The sequence below is a fragment of the Cetorhinus maximus genome, chromosome 22, assembly GCF_964194155.1.
Source record: "Cetorhinus maximus chromosome 22, sCetMax3.hap1.1, whole genome shotgun sequence".
In the NCBI taxonomy this organism is placed as follows: domain Eukaryota; kingdom Metazoa; phylum Chordata; class Chondrichthyes; order Lamniformes; family Cetorhinidae; genus Cetorhinus; species Cetorhinus maximus.
The window spans coordinates 35,628,763-35,650,336 of NC_135900.1; the positions used below are offsets into that span (position 1 = coordinate 35,628,763).

The following is a 21,574-nucleotide window of genomic DNA, read 5'->3' on the forward strand; positions in this document are numbered from 1 at the left end:
GTGTTATTTTTGGTTTTGTCCCCATTTTTGTTCATCTATTGAATTGCAGTGAGTTGGTCTAGTGCCAGTGTCGGTGCAGAGAGTAAAAGCGATACGTGAAGGAGAAAAAAAAAAGCTTGTGGGGAACTGAGCCGACCACCATAATAATGTTGCCGCTTCAATAACGGTGCGAGCCGCTTAGCCAGCTGCCAAGATAGCAGGTCTCGCCTTTCTTTTTCACTCTCCCTTTCCTTGTTGGCGTTGAAAATGCCCTTGGCGGAGAGGCAGAGGGAGAAATGTTGGATGTCTTCGTTGCTTTGTGGCCCCGCTATCTTTTTCCCGTTTAACATTCCTCAAACCCTTTCCAAATATTAGCCCCCTTGAGTTTTCTTCCTTTTGTTTTATCCTCCCTGCTTCTATCCATCCATCCAACGTTAGGGGGTCTGCTAATCACTACATTGTCTTTCTTTCATGCAACAAACAAACAAACAAACAAACAAACTGGCTGTTCGGGGAGACCCAAGGTTGGGAATGTACCCAGATACATAGCTAGAAAATGCAACACCGAAGTGACACATTTTGCTCGTTTGCAATTTGGCCGAGGCTAGTCGCCTTAAATCACTCTCTGTAACCTGGGCGTATGGTCAGAGTTGGGCAAAGTTTAGAAACCGATAAATGATATTGCGCTGATCGGTAAACAAATTAGATAAACAGATCTGAAACATTCCTCCCCATTAATTATTAAAAATAGAACAAACACGCTTGAAAAAGGAAGCGGAATGATTTGATGTTTTTTAATTTGATGTCGCAACAAAGCAGCGCAATCTGGATGTTACCGCCGCAGCTCAGCGGGACAACAGATCAATGTAGGATTGATAGGAAAACGCCCCCTTTTTGTTTAAACAGCGGGTGATGGGATTAGAGGGAAAACACACAGAATAAGTGGCTGCGGCTCTTAACAAACCTGAACATTTCAACAGAAGTTGTCCTGTTGACGCCCGTTGGAAGTATTATTCAACCCTGCCCCCTCGGGCACAGTGTGAAGTGTTGCTGGAGCGCTTCATTTGGGAAGGTGGAAAGGTTTTGTGTGCCAGGACATTTATCGGGATTTTTGTGAATGGAGCTCTACAATCAGCCAGAGCTGGTTAATACCCAGATCGCGCAGATGTCCTTCACGTTGCCTGAATCTGCCGGACTGCTAACTCTAGTTACTAAATACCGACCTTGTCGTCTTTAAAAGAAATATTATTGCCGGGACGCATCTGGTTTCGCCCACCGATCAATGATTATTGAAATTTCCGTTTCCCCCTGCGATTTGGCCGAAGCCGTGCTGCATATCTCTCAGGGATTTAAACAGAACGGGGCTGCAGTTTTATTTTTAAACACCTCAGGTTCATGCTCCGAGTGGATCCGATGGATTTGGAGCGTGGGACTGACTTATATCTTGCTTAATGTAAACTCTGCGGGAACATGAAATCTCTGCAATAGTGAGGTCAGGATGTCAATCAATGTTTTGATCATCCGAGAGAGCATGGAAGCGAAAGTTTCTCTAATCTATTGTGGGTGGTTGGTCAAGTAGGAATTAGTGAAGTCTTGTTTTGGAAGTGTCATGCCGATAAACTAACCACAGACTTCGTATTTTAGAGTCAACGTTTTCGGTTATTTAATGGGTACGAGTTTTTCACGTTGTAACATCGCTTAGAGTAAGTTTATTTTGGGAGAGAATTGTGTGCATTATATATCAACTACAACTTAGAAACAGAACAAATTGCAATCATGTGCAGGTTTTCACTCACTATGCAGGAAATGGGCTGTTTGTGATCGCTAGACCCAGGTGGATGGATCAACTTTGATAACTAGTTAATTATTTAATTTAAAAGCTAAATACTGCGGATGCTGGAAATCTGGAACAAAAACAAAAATACGTGGAAAAACTCAGCAGGTCTGACAGCATCTGCGGAGAGGGATACAGTTCACGTTTCGAGTCCGTCTGACCCTTCATCAGAACTAAGACGTATAGAAATGAGATGAAATTTTAGCTGGTAGAGGGTGGTGGGACAGATAGAGCTCGATAGGGGGCCAGTGATAGGTGGAGGCCAAGAAGAGACTGCCAAAGATGTCATAGACAAAAGGACAAAGGGGTGTTGACGGTGGTGATATTATCTAAAGGAATTATTTAATTTTCCTCATATGTTATTTATCTCTCATCCCTTTATAAGTGGATAATAAATTGGAGACTGGCTACAATACAAATAGGTGAGCAATTTATAACACGAGTTGTAGCAAAGTTAATCATTTTGAAAAGGTTACCTGTGACAAGCCAATTGAAGACACATATCCAACCTATGTCTTAATTCAGTGGCTTTTGGCTCCAAAACTATCAGTTCTGATTGCTGATGTTTTAACTGTGAACAGCTAGTTTGTAATGTTTATGCGTGGAAAAATTAAATAAAACAATGTAACCAGTATGGAGGTTTTCCGTTTTTCAGTCATCACCTTCAGGATTTCAATTGCATTATTTATTTTGCCTAATTTGGGAATCGGATTCAGAGTTGATTTGAATACAGCCTAAGAGGTTGCCCTTGCGGAAGCTCTGACCAATTGGAATTGGCTCCAGGTTGCAGAAGCAGCATGGTGTCTCCCCAGATTTTCAAAGCGCTTAAGTAATCCATTCGCTGCTACTTTGTAAATTTAATAATTCTAAGATTTTTGTTGAAGAGCCAGCACTCTCAAAGTATTTCTTAAAATGCTTATAAGTAAAAAGATTGCATATGCTGGAAATCTGAAACAACCTATAAAACGCTGAAAACACTTGGCAAGTCAGCCAGCATCTGTGGGGAGAACAGATCGAGTCTGTTTCAGGTTTTAGCCTTTTCATTCGAACTGTTCTGTCGAAAGGTCAACTCTTATCTTGTCTCCTGGTAGCTGCTGCCTGACAACATTGAGTGTTTCCAGCATTTTCTGATTAAAAATTTACTGGCCAGACATGCAGCTCTTTTCATGTGCCTAACCACATATGTGGCCTGCAACCTACAGCAAAATATGCATGATGTTGGCAGTGAATAGCATCTTCCAACTATCGGTCCCAATAACCGCAGCTCCAGAAGTTTTTGTTTAAAGGTACAGCTGTAAACACTAAAATGGGGAAACCAGGGTGAAGAAGAAGACAATCTAGTTGATGTTCAGTGGAAGTTATGTAAATTGAATCAGGAAATTTTCTTGTGAGCTTTGCTTTCCTTGATTTTATTTTTTATGGCAAAAGAGCAGTTGTAAGTTCCGTGGGACAATACTGCAAAGGTCATATGTGGCTAGGCCTGAAATAAAAACAACATAAATGTTTTAATCAATCTCTTGTGAAAAATCCCTCAAAATAAAATTGCCAATAATACGGGTTAAGGTTGAAGTTGGTGGGATATAAAATATAATATATAAATATCACTTGTGATTGGATGGGGATAAAAAAGAGACAGTTCCTATAATGGGCGAATCACCACAGCAGTTCTATATCTGAATGCCAACTTGAAAATCTTTCCCGATTAATCTTTTGAACCCAGAAATTAAGCACAGTGACCCCCAGCGTTAGGCTCACTCTTGATTGGATATATTGGACAAAGGGCAAAATTGTCAGGTACAGATAATCTCTCAACATATTAGAATAAAAGATACTGCTGATTGCCAAAAATATTTTGTACTGGGATTGCTATTTCGTGGGCACAATTCAAACAATAATGCATCTAATCTAATATTGAGTAGTTAAAAATTGTGCATCCAATAAATGCAGTATTTACAGTTATTAAAGATGTACATCTGTATATTAAATGTATAGACTATTTTGACCCCTTAAACCCACATTTCCAATTAAGTGTGACAATGTAGATTGTAAATCTCTGTCAATGGAAGATCTGTCAGTGGAAGATTTCTGTCCTATGTTGATATATATTTACAACCTGTTTTACTCCTTTGTAAAATTGCTGTTTCAGGAGCTGATACTATTATTAGCACTGGCCTCATATTATGCAAACTCAAAAATCCGTCCTTCCTGTCACATGATACGCAACTTGGACAAATGTCAATCGTAATGAAAATAGTTAGCAATGGTAACTCTTGATGGGCTGGAACAAAGGGTTTCATGCATTTGAAATATATATTCAAGATTATTGTGTACTTCATGTTTTGATGACATTAAAACCTATGGTTGGTATCATAATCACTTAGGTTCTATGGCAATTTACTTATTCTGTCTCTACAAAATAAATATAATGGAATTCTGTCTCTATAAAATAAATATAATAGAGCTCAATGGGGTGATTTTACACAATGCTATCACCTAATGCAAATCTTCTTTTAGCTATTAACCTGTTGTTTAGAAATTATTAGCAACTGGAATTGATGCATTTTTTAAGTTACTTTTTTCACTCATTCCTATTTAACAAACTTTAGGCATGCAACTTCAATTCTTTGCATCACCATGTTGAAATTAGCATGGTCCTAGAAATATGACAGACCTACAACCAATGGTCATGATATCTGTACAACACTTTTTAGGGGGATAATGCAAGTAATTATTTGCTTAAGAATTTAATTTTACTTGTACTTTATAATACTTCATAAAGCTTGTCATAATTCCTATAAAAATATTTTTATTCTCTAATCTCAAGACTGTTGACCTTGCATATCTTAAACATCACATGGTAAATATGCTGCTGATCATATACCATGAAATGCAGTTACAGCACAGAAGCAGGACATTTTGGCACTTTGTGTCCATGCTGGCTCTCTGCGAGAGTAACTCAGCAAGTCTCACCTTTCCACAGCCCCCTCCACCCCCCACCCCAGCCCTTTCCCTGCAGCCCTACATTTCTTTTTATCTTCAGCTAATTATTCAATTCCCTTTTGGAAGCCATGATTGACTGTGCTTCCACTTGACTCTCTCATCCAGAGAGGCCTCCTCGTCTTCATCCCCCACCACCTCCCCCCATAAAAAATACACAACTTTATAAAAGGATTGTCAGAGATAAATAATCCCAAAGGGAGGAAACAACTGCCCATTGACTCCCAGGCTCTGAGTTTCTGCTCTGAAGAGAACTGTATCCATCTCCTCTCACCCCATCTCGGGGAAAAGGTTTTTTTCATTTGCTTTCAATTCTCCTGTCTCCCATGCTGCTGTTCCCGTTCCTCCAATCAGTGGTTCCTTCCCTTCAGCCTTTGCTGCTGCTCCAGTCATGGATTCTGTCTCTGAAAGAGCAGTATGAGTGGGAGAAGGGGGACCTGTGATTGAAGGAGCTGGAACAGCAACATGGGAGGGAATGAATCTGTGACTGGAGAAACAGCTCCTCAGATTCTGCGTCTCTCTCAGTCGCTGTTCCTCCTTTCCTGCTTTCAGCAAGATGCCTGTAGCTGCAATTGCTCAACCTCAGACTGTGGAGGAGCCCTGCTATAAAGTAATATTGTACAGGGGCGACTTTTCTTTAATTTTCCAGCTCTGTCTTTGTTTTCCTGTGGGCTACTTGTGACGTTTCAATGGTGAATTTGTCCATTGTCCCTATGTGTTATGAACACTTATTCGAGCCACATGAGGCATAAGAGTTTCTCCTTATCTACTCTGTCTGGTACCCTCATGATTTTGAACAGTTCTACCAAATTTCCTCCCAACTTCCTGTACTCTAAGGAGAACAGCGCCTGTTTCCCCAAACTATCTGCTGTGTTATTATAATGATATACCTTGGGCTTATTTACTGTACAAGACACAAGGCACCAATCACTCATAAAGGATTGGGTAAACATGATGTGGGTTCATTTATAAAGACTAGGGACATGGAAATGGTTATACATATGTATAAAGCTTGAAGACATTAGAGCTGTGTGTGTGCTCTGCTCAAAGCAAAAGTGAAATGACATCTAGATCACATGATACATGTCCCTTCTCTTGATGTCATGTTGATATCCCTTAAGGGCATATTGCGCACTATCCATGTAACTGATGTCCCTAATTCCTAGAAACATGCTTGGAAATCTTTTCTGCACCCTCTATAAAGCCTTCACATCCTTCTTACCAAGGTCACACCCAGAACTGGGCAGGACACTCCAGTTGAGGCCAAACCAGTGTTTTATAAAGGTTCACCATAACTGCTTTCCTTTTGTACTATATGCCTCTGTTTATAAAGCCCAAAGCCCAAGATCCCATATACCTTTTCAACCACTTTTTTAACCTGACTTGCCATCTTTAATAATTTGTGCACATATTACCCCAGGTCCCTCTGCTTCTGCACCCCCTTTAGAATTTTATCCTTTTATATTGCCTCTCCTTGTTCTTCCCCCCGAAGTGTATCATTTTGCAGTGTGTGTATTTTATTATCAGGTCTCGCTCCATTCCAGCAGCCTCCCTATTTCCTCTTAAAGTCTATCACTAACCTCATAATTCACAATGCTTCCACATTTTGTGTTGTCAGCAAATTTGAAGCTGTGCCCTACACACCCAAGTGTAAGTCATTAATACAGGTCAAGAAAAGCAGTGATCCAAGAACTGATCCCTGGGGAACCCCACTCTATACCTTTCTCCAGTCTGAAAAACATAGTGGTGAACGGTTGTTTCCTGTCTTTCAGCCAAGTTCATATCCACATTGCCACTGTCCCTTTTAATCCATGGGACAAGCTTGTTATGTGGCACTTTATCATGTGTTTTTGGAAATCCATATACATCATACCAACTGCATTAGCTTCATCAACCTTCTGTTACCTCATTTAAAACCTCATTCAAGTTACATATACACAACGAACAAATCCGTGCTCACTTTCGTTAATTTGCCCACATTTGTCCAAGTGACTATTAATTTTGTTGCAGACTATCATTTCAAAAAACTTTCCCACCAAGTTAAGCTGACTGGCCTGGAGTTGCTGGGATTATCCTATACACATTTCTGAACAAGGGTGTAACATTGACAATTCTCTTGTCCTCTGACACTGCCCCTGTAAGTAAGGAGGATTGGAAGGGGCCAGTGTCTCTCCAGCTTCCAACTTCACTACCCACAGCATCCTTGCCATCCCATTCGTTCCAAGTGACCAATCAACCAACCAATCAACTTCCAGTGAAGCAATGCCTTGATGTTAAAATTCTCAAGTTTGTTTTCAAATCCCTCCCATGGCCTTTTCCCTAACTCTGTAGTCTCCTCCACGCCTAGAAACCCCCAAGATAGCTGTGCATCTCCAATTCTGGCATCTTGAGATTTTAATCTCACCTCCATTGGTGGTCATGCCTTCAGCTGTCTCGTCCCTAAGCTCTGGAATTCCCTCCCTAAACCCCTTTTCCTCTCTCTTAAGACACTCCTTGACCTATCCTTTTGACCAAGCTTATGACCATCTGCCCTAAGATCTACTTGTGTGGCTTGCTATCATATTTTGTTTAAGGCTCTTGTGAAGTACTTGAGTTGCTTACTGTATTAAAGATGCTGTATAAATACAAGTTGGTGCTGTTTCTTGTCAGAAATATTTAAGAGATCATACATTTGAACCTGCTTCATATCAATTCACATTAATTTGAGGAAGTTAACTATAAGAAATATTTTAATTTTAAACTGCTTTTGGTTGTGATTAAGTAAGCAATGTTTGGTGCTGAAATGACCTTCAGCCACTTGTTCCCTTTCTGCTACTTTGTCAAACACTTTGAGTTTGATCAAAGAAATCACAAGGCAATTGATGAGTGCATCAAGTTCTTAAATATAATTCAAAATAATGCACAAATATAATTGCAATTTGCTTCAGTAAGACTCAAAATTAAGGTTGCCTCACCAGTAATCACCAATATAAGTAACTGGAATAAAAGTTACAATTGCCTAAAGTAAAACCCACTGAATTTTTATTTATTCTTTCATGGGCTGTGGGTGGCACTGGCTAAGCCAACAATTACTGCCCAACCCTAATTGCAGTTGAGAAGGTAGTGGTGATCCACCTTCTTGAACCCCTGCAGTCTGTGAGATGTTGATGCACCCATCGTGCTGATAGGAAGGGGGTTCGAGGATTTTGACCCACTGACAGTGAAGTGAGTCAGGGAGGTATGTGGCTTAGAGGGGAACTTATAGGTGATGGTGTTTCCTTGCGTCTGCTGCTCTTGTCCTTCAAGGTGGTAGAGGACACGGGTTTGGAAAGTGCTGTCAAAGGAACCTTGGTGAGTTGCTGCAGTTCATCTTGGATATTGCGTGCATTGCCACCACTGTGCATTGGTGGTGAAGAGAGTGGACTGCTTTGTCCTGGATGATGTTGAGCTTCTTTAGTGTTGTTGTAAGTGACTCATCCAGACAAGTGGAGAGTATTCCATCGCACCCCTGACTTGTGCCTTGTAGATGGTGGACAGGCTTTAAGAAGTCAGGAAGTGAGTTAGCACAGAATTCCCAGCCTCTGACCTGTTCTTGTAGCCACAGTATTTATATGGCTGGTCCAGATGTTCAATGGCATTGCCATCACTGAATCCCCTGCTATCAACATCCTAGGGATTACCATTGACCAGAAACTGAACTGGATCAGCCATATAAATACTGCGGCTACAAGAGCAGGGCAGAAGCTAGGAACCGTGTGATGAGTAACTTGCCCCCTGACTCTCCAAAGCCTGTCCACCATCTGCAAGGAACAAGTCAGAAGTGTGATGGAATACTCCCCACTTGCCTGAATGAGTGCAGCTCCTACAACATTGAAGAAGCTGGAAGAAGCAGTCTGCTTGATTGGCACCTCATCCACAAACATTCACTCCCCCCACCACAGACGCACAGTAGCAGCAGTGAGCGCCATCTACAAGATGCACTGCAGGAATTCACCAAGGCTCCTTAGACAACACCTTCCAAACCCACAACCACTACCACCTAGAAGGACAAGGGCAGCAGATAGATGGGAACACCACCACCTGGAAGGTCCCCTCCAAATCACTCACCATTCTGACTTGGAAATATATCACCGTTCCTTCACTATCACTGGGCCAAAATCCTGGAACTCCCTTCCTAACAGCACTGTGGGTGTACCTACACCACATGGACTGCAGCGGTTCAAGAAGGCAGCTCACCACCACCTTCTCAGGGACAACTAGGGATGGGCAATAAATGCTGGCCCAGCTGGTGAAGCCCACATCCTGTGAATGAATTTTTAAAAAAAAGCTCAGTTTCTGGTCAATGGTAACCCCCAGGATGTTGATAGCAGGGTTTCAGAGATGGTAATGCCACAGAACGTCAAGGGGAGATAGTTGGATTCTCTTGTTGGAGGTGGTCATTGCCTGGCACTTGTGGCAGGAATGTTGCCACTTGCCACTTAACAGCCCAAGTCTGAATGTTGTCCAGGTCTTGCTGCATATGGATATGGACTGCTTCAGTATCTGAGGGATCGCAAATGGTGCTGAACATTGTACAGTCATCGGTGAACATCCCCACTTCTGACCTTATGGTGGAGGGCATGTCATTGATGAAGCAGCGGAAGAAGGGTTGGACCCAGGACATTACCCCGAGGAACCCCTGCAGTGAAGACCTGGGGCCACCACCAGTACAACCAACTTCCTTTGTGCTAGGTATGACTCTAACCCTTTGATTGCCATTGACTTTGGTTTTGCTGGGACTTCTTGATGCCATGCTTTGTCAAATGCTGCCTTGATGTCAGGGGCAGTCACTCTCACCTCCCCTCTGGAGTTCAGCTCTTTTGTCCATGTTTGGACCAAAGCTGTAATGAGCCCTGGCAGAACCCAATTAGGCGTCAGTAAGCAGGTACACCCTGCCTATGTGTTGCTTGAATTGTCAACAATGCCTTCCATCACTTTGCCGATCAGAGTAGATTGATCAGGTGGTAATTTGCTGGATATGGATGTGTTCTGTTCTTTGTGGACTGGACAAACCTGGGTAATTTTCCACATAGTCAGATGCCTGTGCTGTCGTTGTACTGGAAGAGTTTGGTTCGGGACGTGGCTAGTTCTGGAGCAGAAGTCTTTGGTACTGCTGCTGGAATGTTGTCAGAGCCTAGCCTTTGCGGTATCCAGTGCCTTCAGCCATTTATTGCTATCATGTGGAGTGGAGTGAATTGAATTGGCTGAAGACTGGCATATGTGATGCTGGTGACATCAGTAGGAGGCTGAGATGGATCTGTTGATGTAATATAAAACCTATAAACATTGAGCTGTAATTTTAGATGTTGGCATTCTGAATGTTTCAAGCCAACAGTTTTTCTGCCTGTGACTTCATAGTGCACTGCACATACAATGACATTGATTAGTGATTGTATTTCTGTCAGACTAAAAACGTTGCTACTAACATAGGTCCATTTCCCAATTTATTGTTATGTGTCTAATGAGCCAGCAGTAGTGTTAAGTCTTGCATTCACAAGTGAATAATCTTTGAATTACTAATGGTTAATAAATTATTGCACTGGTAGATCTCCTGTGGCATTGGTCATAGTGAGCCAGAAAATGTACTTTTTATTAAAATGATACAAGTGGAATATGCAATGTGATGTATACTAGTGTGTCACCACAGTAATATTCTAAACTATCAATTAAGTGATTAACTTTTAATGTTCCTTTGTTTTCTCTATGCCTGTTCATTCTAAATTTTGCTTTAGTAAGTAATAGCTTTGTGGAAATGGCTGTGTAGTTATTGAGATGGACAATAATAGGGAAGTGTTGTTGCAACTGTACAAGGCTTTGATGAGACCACACCTGGAGTACTGTGCACAGTTTTGGTCCCCTTACTTGAGGAAGGATGTAGTTGCACTGGAGGAGGTTCACTAGATTGATTCCAGAGATGTGGGGCTTGTCTTATGAGGAGAGAGTGAGCAGTTTAGGCCTATATTTGCCAGAGTTTAAAAGGATGAGAGGAGATCTAATTGAGGTATATAAGATGCTAAAGGGGATAGACAAAGTAGACGGTGGAGCGGATGTTTCCCCTTCTGGGGCATTCTAGAATGAGAGGCCATAGTTTTAGGCTAAGGGGTGGTAGATTTAAATCACAGATGAGGAGGAATTCCTTTTCTCAAAGGGTTGTGAATCTGTGGAATTCACTACCTCAGAGTGCAGTGGATGCCGGGACGCTGAATAAATTTAAGGAGGAGATAGACAGATTTTTAATTAGTAATGAGTTGAAAGGTTATGGCGAGAGGGTGAGAAATTTGAGTTGAGGTCGAAATGAGATCAGCCATGATTGTATTGAATGGCGGGGCAGGCTCGAGGGGCTGAATTGCTTACACCTGCTCCTAGTTCTCATGTTCTTATGTAATATGAGGGAGCTAAATGAATATCGGAGAGAAAATTAGCAACCTGAAATGCTTAAAGAAGCTAATAATTTCAACTGTATATGTTGCATTCCCTCACTGGGATCAAGAACTCCCGGAAGGTTAATTTTTTTGTATCATTGGCAAATTTTTGTTATTCATTTGATATATTGCTTTTGTTTTCCAAATTGTTGCTTAAACAATGTTGAATTGAAGAATTATTTATCTTATTTTTATTTATGGAACTTTGCTGTGTGCAAATTATATATTATATTATTATATTGATGCATGTATACCTGCGCTTCAGAAGTTATGCTGTTGCCCTTCAGGGCATCCTTAGGACATGCAAGGCACTATGTAAATAGAAACTAATTTGTTCTTGTGAAATAAGATTTAATCTTTCAAGATTGTCATTGTTTGAAAAATTAACTATTTAATTGAAAGGATTTGATTTGCCAGACTGGATGCTAGGTAGGCTTAACATGAAGTAGGCCATTAACTTGTGAAAGATGAGCCATTTGACCGTTATGTCGAATTAATAGTTCATTTGGGAGAAGGAAGAATGAACAGGGTGTACGTTAACATAAAAGAACAATGATTTATTAGGAAGGATTTCTTAAAGTTCAGACACCAATAGTGAGGAATGCTTGGGTTTGTATAGAATGGAACAGTTAGGGCAACTACTAACAATAGTACAAATTTATTATAAAAGTTGAACTAAAGTTGAGATCTTTCTTTTAAATGCAAATCAATTACAATATTAATGATTTATACATTGTAAGTTTTGAGCATTCAATTTGTCATAACATTGCATCTTGCTTCATCAGTTAATTTTAATGATGGAACACACATGATGCTGGGAATGATAGGTAAAGAAAAAAGTTTATCTTTATATTCACTAGGGCAGCTAAATGTAACCTCCAGAACCTATGGTAAAATAGTTAATTTCATTCATGTCAAATCCAAATAAAACAAAGGCTGTGCTAAACGTACACTTTAGAAGCATAATTCTGTAAGTAATTTTAGCTTGAAGTATGCTAATAGTAGTTGAATTAGAGAAGATAGATAGATGGGAACACTGGGAAAGCCACATAAGATGTGATCCATTTTGAAATGACGAGTGTAAGTTATTGTGTCCTTAAACGGAATACAACAATTTTTCATTATAAACTGAATAACACTTACCTGATACTGTAGTTAACAAAAGACATTTAAATATATGCATGCACATTTGCATTTGTTAAATTACTGGCATAATTGAAATTGTGATGATATCTGAAAGTAAATTGTGCAATTCTATTTCAGTGTGTGTGGGTCCACTCCTAATTGCATATGTTAGCTTAACTTCCTGTGGGAAATCCAGTCTTTGTGAGGTTTGATTTGCAAAGCTTCATGGACTTGCATGGTTCATTTAATAAATCATGGTCAATTTTAGCCTTGAGCAACAAAGCAAATTATTGAGTGTCACAAGGATTCTCACAGACTGGTTGGCAACATTGCTTTTACATTGCCGAATTGTTAAATTAAACAGGTTACATTTTATTCTCCTTGTATTTATGTGGGTAATATACTTCAACACCGAATTAATACTGGGAATCATTTAAAATGCATGATGAGTCAAAAATAGTGTCGCTGATAGCATTTCCTATATTGAAGACATACCAGTAAAAACAAAAATAGTAAGGCAACAGCTGCATCAGTGCATTAATGCATCATTGAACTTGCATAGAATTTCATTTTGATTTTTGTGATCAGTGGGTATCCTATGAAGTTCTCTATTTCAAAAAAAAATCACCTTGCACCTGTAGAAAAAGTGGATTTGAGTCATAATTATAAAACTTCTTGGTATCACAATTTATGGGGCTAGTAAGCTCAGTGGATAGATAGCTAGCATGTGGTTCAGAATAAAGCCAACAGTGCTAGTTCGATTCCCGTTCCAGCTGAGGTAGACTTGGGACCTAGCTCCTCACCCAACCCCTGAGCGTGTGAGACAATGGCAAACCACAGGCGAAAAATGGCTCAGGATCAGGCATCAGCAGACAGTGAGCCAAGGGACCTGCCTTTCGGGAGAGCACGCATAACATGCCATCACAATATCTCGTTTATAAAATGGCTATTTTGCTTCCACTGAGTATGCATTGAATCTGAATGGTGGGTAAATGTCAGAAGTCATCGATGAAGCATTGACAGATGGGAGATCATGAGATTATATGCAATGTGAAGTAACATCAAATTGTGTGTGTAAAACTGGAATCGGCAGCCTCTTTTACAGCTCCCCCAGTCTCCAGAAATGGAAGTAAAAATTGAGAGAGATGTGAAGTGGGCTGCTGACTCGCTATTGCCCATTTTACACCATTACACAAAGTCAAGACCTACCTCTGTGCCTTCAAATCATCTGCTATGGTCGTGTTTTTAGCCTCAATAACAGGATTCCCCTTCATGTAATAGAACTGGCAGCTGCACTCTGTAACACCGGGGTGATGTGTGTTTCAACAGTCTCAGATGGCAGCTCCAAGGTCAGTTGGTGATTTTCATTGTATTTTCATGGATATTACAATTCCCCTTGGCTTCACTTAGACCAGGTTTTTGGAATTTGGCATGTATGCTGTCCCTCTGTAGAATTGCATACGTAATGCAATTTGGTACCCATGTTTCAAATGAAACTGGTTCACTGAGGCTGCATTTCTGTAGAATGCTACAAAATTTAAAAATAACTAAGTTAACTTGTAAACTGAAGAGCAAGTCTCAATTAAGTGCCTCTTTTCAAAGCTCCAAATACATAACTCTATAATATCATAAATTATGCAATTTAATTACTGGTCTGATGAGCACAAGTTCATAATATTAGACTGAAGCAACTGCTTCTTAAAGCGATTGTTTTAATTTCATGATTATGCCGTCATCATCTGTGCACTTGTGGTATTCAGAACACCATGCCATGTGACGCCTTGCATCAAGTGCTGCACATTCATCATCGCCGCCCTACTAAGCTCTATTAAATTGTTGTATTCCAGTATGTTGAATCAAGATCCCAATCTTGCTTGCAAGTTCCTTTGGCTTTGGTGGTGACAGCCTTGGTTTAATCGTAGCATTCCTGCCTCGATTAAGCTCTACTCCGGAGATTCAAACACAATTTAGACTGACAGTTTGATGCAGTGCTGTCAGGCATGTTGCATTTTAGATGAGGTGTTAAATGGAGGTCCCATCTGCCCTCAGCCCTATTTGAAGAAGAGCAGAGGAGTTCCTGTTCTGGTCAACATTAATCCCTCTGTCAAAATCACTAAAACATTTCCTAGTAATGTACTTCATTGCTTTTTGTGATACCTTGATGAGTACAGATTAAGTACTGTTTTTCCTAACATCACCAGTGACTAACTGCAAAAGTACTTAAATCAATTGAAGTACTTTGAGACATGCTGAGGTTGTGAAAGATGCTGTATAAATGCAAGTTCTTTTATTGCTTCTCTCCACATCTGAGTCATCTCCTTATGTACATCCTCACAAAACCTTTCGTTTTTTTGACAAATTACCGCACATCCCTGTTCGTTCAACTCCACCATTGGTTGCTTTACCCCTGCCTTCTGCAATTCTTTCAAAATTTAGTCCTCTTAGCATTTCCTCCTTTTACCTTCAAAAAAATCTACTTTAAAAATTGTTGCCTTCAACTGTGTCTTTGCACAAATCGTTGTCCTCCATTCTCTTCAAATCTTTGAATCATGGATGGATATGCATTTTAAACCTCATGAATCTCTTTGAGGCAGACTATTGAAGTATAATTTGTTGTTGCTGCAAATATCTTCTGGTGTGAAAGATTGGTCAAAAGTAATAAGTTAAAGCCAACATATGGTAAGAGAGGACTTGCATTTATGTAGAGACTTTCACAACCTCAGGACATTACAAAGTGTTTTAAAGACAATTAAATACATTTGAAGTGTCAGTCGCTGTTGTATAGAGCAGCCAATTTGTGAAAGGTCCCACAAACACCAATGTGCTAATGATCAGATAATCTATTTGTGATATTGGTTGAGAGATAAATATTGGCCAAGACACCAAAGTAAACCCCCACGGTCCTGTTTGAAATAGTGCCATGGGATTTTTCCACTTGAGATTGCAGATAGAACGTTGATTTAATGTGATTATCTGAAAGGTGCTACCAGCACAGCCACCACTACTGCACTGAAGTGTCAGCCGAGACCTCACCTTCAACACTGCTGTGAGACTTGAATCCACAACCTTCTGGCTCTGGAGTAAGTGTTACGAACTGAATCATGACTGATGCCTCTGTCATAGTAGTGCCTATTCAGGTGCTGCAATTTAAGTACTGGTATGATGTTTATGAAAAGTTTGCAGGGAAGGTATAATGTTGAATAATTCATCAGCCACTAAAACCCACTGTAAGCTTTAAAAATACTACAGTATGGCCTTTTCTATCCGAAAACTGCTGAAAATAAAACTGCCTTTCAGTTTACTCCATTTGCTTAATGGGTCTCTTAGTTATATCGCTACCATTTGATTCTCAATTTCCTGCAAATTTTTTTCACAACCACAAATTTATGCACAGCCCAATTGCCGCCTTGCTTTTCTATGCTCTTCACTATGCCAAGGTCGCCTAGAATTTTGAGGTAACTTGTGGCTCCTCAAAACTGAGAACGTAGATTAAGGACAAATCCTTAAAATCATGTCTTTAGAATACTGCATTAAGCATTGCTAAACAGGTTAATTTTAAACTATTTAAAAGCAATTTACTGTGCTTAGCCTCAATAGCTGTCACCTTGGTCTTTTCACAGGTAAGGCTAAGTGTTAAATAGCAGGTATCAAATATCTGATGTTTTAGATCAAACTGGTGCTATTTAACACCAATTTCTGAAGTGTATTGATTTGCACTGTTTTAACCCGTGCACATTAATCTCCTAAACCGAACACGTTTCTACAAAACGAATTCAGAAACTCGGGTCAATAGGTGATATAATCCGTATGTATTTCACACCTAGCACACTTCAATGCATCAGAATTGAGGAACTGCATATTAATGGCATGTGAAGATAGTTGTCACCTGACAGTATTTACGATTGATAAGTTTATTCCAAAATAGTTACAATTGGGAAAATTGAAAATAAATATGAAAGGAAAATGGCAGGGCAGAAATTCTGCAACTCGCATGAATTCCAAGGTCACGAGCACAAAGCAATAGGGGCCCTGGTTATATCCTATGAAATAAAACATGCACGTAGCTCCAATTAAGAGTTCCCCTTATACTAGACCGACAATTGTCTCCAAGTAATGTCCTCTGATCAGCTCTTTACACTGAACCTCTATTAGGGAAGAATTTTATTTAAGCTGCATCATGGTAACAAGATTTCTCTTGATCCCTTGCTGTAGCAATTTTTCCTTATGCCTCCATTGAATGTGAACCATTTCTCAGTAATTCTTCTTCTGAGGTTAGGAAGATTGTGGTGATTAAAATTTTACATAAGCCTGGGCCAGATCCCTGAAGTAATAGATCTGCAATGTAGCATTACGCTCTTTTGTCCAACAGTGCTTGAACCACAGTAAACTTTGCAAACTTCAGCATGGTATCACAATTAGATGTTGTTGAATACTATGCTGTTATCCAAAATAAATGTATTTATGTATAATGTACAAATGTATAAATGTATAAAAATAAATTAAAATATTTTTGTAAAAACACAGTAATGAGTAATTTAAAATCTGCATACAAAAATATAGTTGAAAAACATGTTGAAAAAATTGTTTACAGTAGTAGACTTGACCTTATTCATTATCTGTCTTTATTCACTTGCAATCTTAAAAACGGCATGTCACAAATCCCCCTAGTCACATCCTGCACCTGACTCGTATTAAGCCCATAGCATTCTAATTATTACCATTCCACTGGTTACAGCCGCACTAGTTCAATCTATTCGCCAAATAATTTCAGTAAACTTGCATTGGGGTATTCCAATGCTGCATGTTTGAAAAGTTTTAAAGACCTTACAATTGCATAATCTATTACCATCAGCATTTCTTTGTGCCTCCCCCGTTGCTGTGCAAAATAAAAATAATGATTCCCCTTTACTTAGCCCAAAGCAACCAAAAAGCCTGTGAAAATGCACATTGTTCATTGTATCATAAGGGAAGTTCACTTTAGAATAACTGTTGTTAGTAGTGGTCTATTGAGATAATTATTGTAATAGAATGCACCATTGACCATACAAATATTATTCTGACATCTACATTGTAGCTTATTCTGCTTACCCTGGTTTTGGCGAAATGGTATTGCAAATTTGTTAACTGTATGTCTTTTGTAGAACAGAATCTAAAGGCTCAGATCAAATATACAAGCACTGCTGTACTGTATCACTGGTTTAACAACATATTGTGGTAATTAGGTAAATTTCTGATCCCTAGGCTATCAATTGGACATATTCAGTTCAAAGTCACATCATATTCCATGTTTTTTAGTTTGTGTGGAGCTCATGGATTTTTTTAATGTTTAAATTCCACTTGACTGTCTGTTTCATTCCATCCATCTCTCCATCACTCCTTGCTGGAAGTTCTTCAATCAAGTTTTTTGTTGGTTGCATATGTTGACCTTCTGGCGCACACAGGATCTTTGCATTAAAGTTTTTGAAATTTATTCTTTCATGGGATGTGGGCATTACTGGCTAGGCCAGCATTTGTTGCCCACCTCTTATTGCCCTGGAACTAAGTGGCTTGCTAGGCCGTTAGAGGGCAGTTCAGAGTCAACAACATTGCTGTTGGTCTGGAGTCAGATGTAGGCCAGACCAGGTAAAGACAGCAGATTTCTTTTCCTAAAAGACATTAGTGAACCACATGGGTTTTTGCAACAATGGTTTCATGGTCACCATTACTGAGACTAGGTTTTAATTCCAGGTTCTATTGGTGATATGAAGTCAAGTTTAGCTTAGTGTTTGTTCCCATTGTTGCAACATATTTTTCTGGTTGTGAGAAAAATGCCTGGTGCTATTGAAATAAAAGATAAGCAGCAATCTTGATGGGCTCCTCTGAAGAGAATGGGTCAGCCATTAAGACTGTTGCTTCAAAGCTAACAGTGATAGTATGAGTGAGATTGTGGGTTCGTTCGTTTCAGAGACTTTACAGTCGCCCCTGCAATGTTCTATTGGTTTCCATTCAGAAGTTGCGAGCATGGGTCTAACTAACCAGGCAATGTGGTTGTCTGTTCTAACTCCATGGGTTTACCTGCAATGTTAACTCATCTGTTCTTTGCACAAGTGCTGACTGATCTCCTGCGTGTTTCCAGCATCCAATCCATTTCCAGCACTGATTTTTTTCATTGCTGAAACATCATCCATTTCTGTCCATACTTCTCCCATTGGGTATAACACTGATCTGTACCTTTTCTTACCTCATAACATCCCATGTGCTACAAAATCAACTTAAGATTCTTGCTTTTAGTTTTAAATCCCTTCATGGCTTTGCCCTTCCCTAACTCCACAATCTCCTCCAGCCTGATGTAATTGGTTGTTATTTCTGCTTTCCAGGCATTAACTTAGCCAGTCTTCTCTTAGAGACAATTACTCCTTCAGGCACTATGCCCCAATCTTCATAACTTCCCTGTGACTGTTTTGCTCATGCTCAGTGTTCTTGAACAATGCAAAATTATCTCTCTGTATGTTTAGTAACTTTATCAGTAGCAATAATTAGTGTGGAAGATGCAGCAGAAAATCAAATCAAAGCAGAGTCACCCTATCATAAACACATCACTTTTATCTCCTCTTGAAGGCAACCATGGAAATCAGCAGCTTTCCATCTGCAGCCATTGGGGTAGCACTGCGTAAAAGAACAAAAGACTTGTGTTAATGTAGCATTTTTCACAACCACCGGGCATCTCAAAGTGCTTTATAGCCAATGAAGTAAGTGTATTTGCTGTTGTAATGCAGGTAATGCGGCTGCAAATTTTGCGCACAGCAAACTCCCACAAACAACAATGTGATAATGACCAGATAATTAGTTTTTGTGATGTTTTCCACATCAAATCTCACTGTGCAAAATAAGAGCTCGCGGTGTAGGGTATAACATATTAGCATGGGTAGAGGATTGGTTGGCTAACAGGAAGCTCTGGGTAGGGTTAAATCAGTCATTTTCAGTTTGGCAAGCTGTAACCAGTGGGATACCATAGGATCAGTGCTGGGGTCTCAACTATTTGTAATTTTAAAAAATTCATTTCATGGGATTGTGGGCCTCGCTGGCTGGACCAGCATTTATTGCCCATCCCTAGTTGCCCCTGAGAAGGTGGTGGTGAGTTGTCTCCTTGAACTGCTGCAGTCCATGTGGTGCGGGTACACCCATCGTGCTGTTAGGAAGGGAGTTCCAGGATTTTCACCCAGCGACTATGAGGGAATGGCAATATATTTTCAAGCCAGGTTGGTGAGTGACTTGGAGGGGAACTTCCAGGTGGTGGTGTTCCCATGTGTCTGCTGTCCCTTCTCCTTCTAGATGGTAGTGGTCGTGGGTTTGGAAGGTGCTGTCGAAGAAGCCTTGGTGAATTCCTGCAGTGCATCTTGTAGATGGTATACACTGCTGCCACTGTGCATCTGCGGTGGAGGGAATGAATGTTTGTGGATGTGGTGCCAATCAAGTGGGCTGCTTTGTTCTGGATGGTGTCAAGCTTCTTGAATGTTGTGGGAGCTGTACTCATCCGGGCAAGTGGGGAGTATTCCATCTCACTCCTGACTTCTGCCTTGTAGATGGTGGACAGGCTTTGGGGAGCCAGGAGGTGAGTTACTCGCCACTGGATTCCTAGCCTCTGACCTGCTCTTGTAACCACAGTATTTATATGGCTAGAACAGTTTAGTTTCTGGTCAATGGTAACCCCCACAATGTTGATAGTGGGGGATTCAGTAATGGTAATGCCATTGAACTTCAAGGGGTGGTTGTTAGATCCTCTCCTGTTGGAGATGGTCATTGTCTGGCACAAATCTTATTTGCCACTTGTCAGCCCAAGCCTGGATATTGTCCAGGTCTCCCTGCATTTGGATATGGACTGCTTCAGTATCTGAGGATACTGAATCTAAATAAATGACTTGGATGAAGGGACGGAATGAATGGTTGCTAAATTTGCTGATGGCACAAAGATAGGTAAGAAAGTAAGTTACGAAGAGGAAATAAGGAGTTTGTAAAGGGATATACTTAGGTTAAATAATTGGGCAAAATTTGGCAGATTGAGTATAATGTGGAAAAATGTGAACTCGTTCACTTTGGCAGGAAGAATAGAAAAGCAAGATATTGTTTAAATGGAGAGAATGCAGAACTGTGCGGCGCAGAGGAATCAGGATGTGCTGGCACAAGAATCAAAAAGTTAGTATACAGTTACAGCAAGTGATTAACAAGGCAAATGGATGGTATTGTTTATTGCAAGGGGAATGGAATATAAAAGTGAGGGAGTTCTGTTACAATTGTATAGGGCATTGGTGAGACTACATCAGAAGTACCCTGTATACAGTTTTGGTCCCCTTTTTTGAAAAAGGATATATTAAGCATTAGAATCCGTTCAGAGAAGGTTCACTCAATTGATTCCTGGGATAAGGGGGTTATCTTATGAGGCAAGGTTGGACAGGGTGGGCCTGTGCCCATTGGAATTTAGAAGAATGAGAGGTGATCTTATTGAAACATGTAAGATCAAGAGGGGAATTGACGGTGAATTCTGAAAGGATGTTTCCGCTTTTGGGAAAGACTAGAGCTAGATGACACAGTTTAAAAAAATAAGGGGTCTCCCATTTAAGGGCGGTGATGAGAAGAAATTTCTTAGTTGGTTTTTGGAATTCTCTTCCCCAGATAGCAGTGGAGGTTGGCTCAATGAATATCATTAAGGCTGAGTAAGATTCTTGATTGACAAGGGAGTCAAGGGGTATAGGGGGTAGACAGAAAAGTAGAGTTGAGGCCACAATCAGATCAGCCATGATCTTATCAAATGGCAGAACTGGCTCAAGGGAACTGAATGGCTGACTCCTCCTAATTCGCATATTTCTATGATTGAGGGGTAAATGTTGACCAGGACACCCAGAATATTTCCCCTGCCTTTTTCCTAAATGGTGCCATGACATCTTTTACATCCACCAGAACAGGCAGATGAGGCCTTAGTTTATCACCTCATCCAAAAGACAGTGCCTGATAGTGAAGAATACCCTCAGTACTGCACTGCTGTGTCAGCCTTGATTTTTGTGCTCAATTCCTGGAGTGGGTCTTGAAACTGGAACATTGTGACTCAGGTGAGAGTGCTACCAACTGAGTGCTAATGCTCTGGGGCCAAATCTCATCTCGGCAGCTAGTGGAATTTGAATTCAATTTATGTATTGTAAATATAAAGCTAGTCTCAGTAATCATG

General features: G+C 40.3%; 1 protein-coding gene across 2 annotated transcripts in view; it reads left to right on the top strand.

Moving 5' to 3' along the window:
* The window catches only part of LOC144696600 (dedicator of cytokinesis protein 4-like), a 391,455-nt gene that overhangs the window by 194 nt on the left and 369,687 nt on the right, over window positions 1–21,574 (top strand). The window lies entirely within an intron of this gene.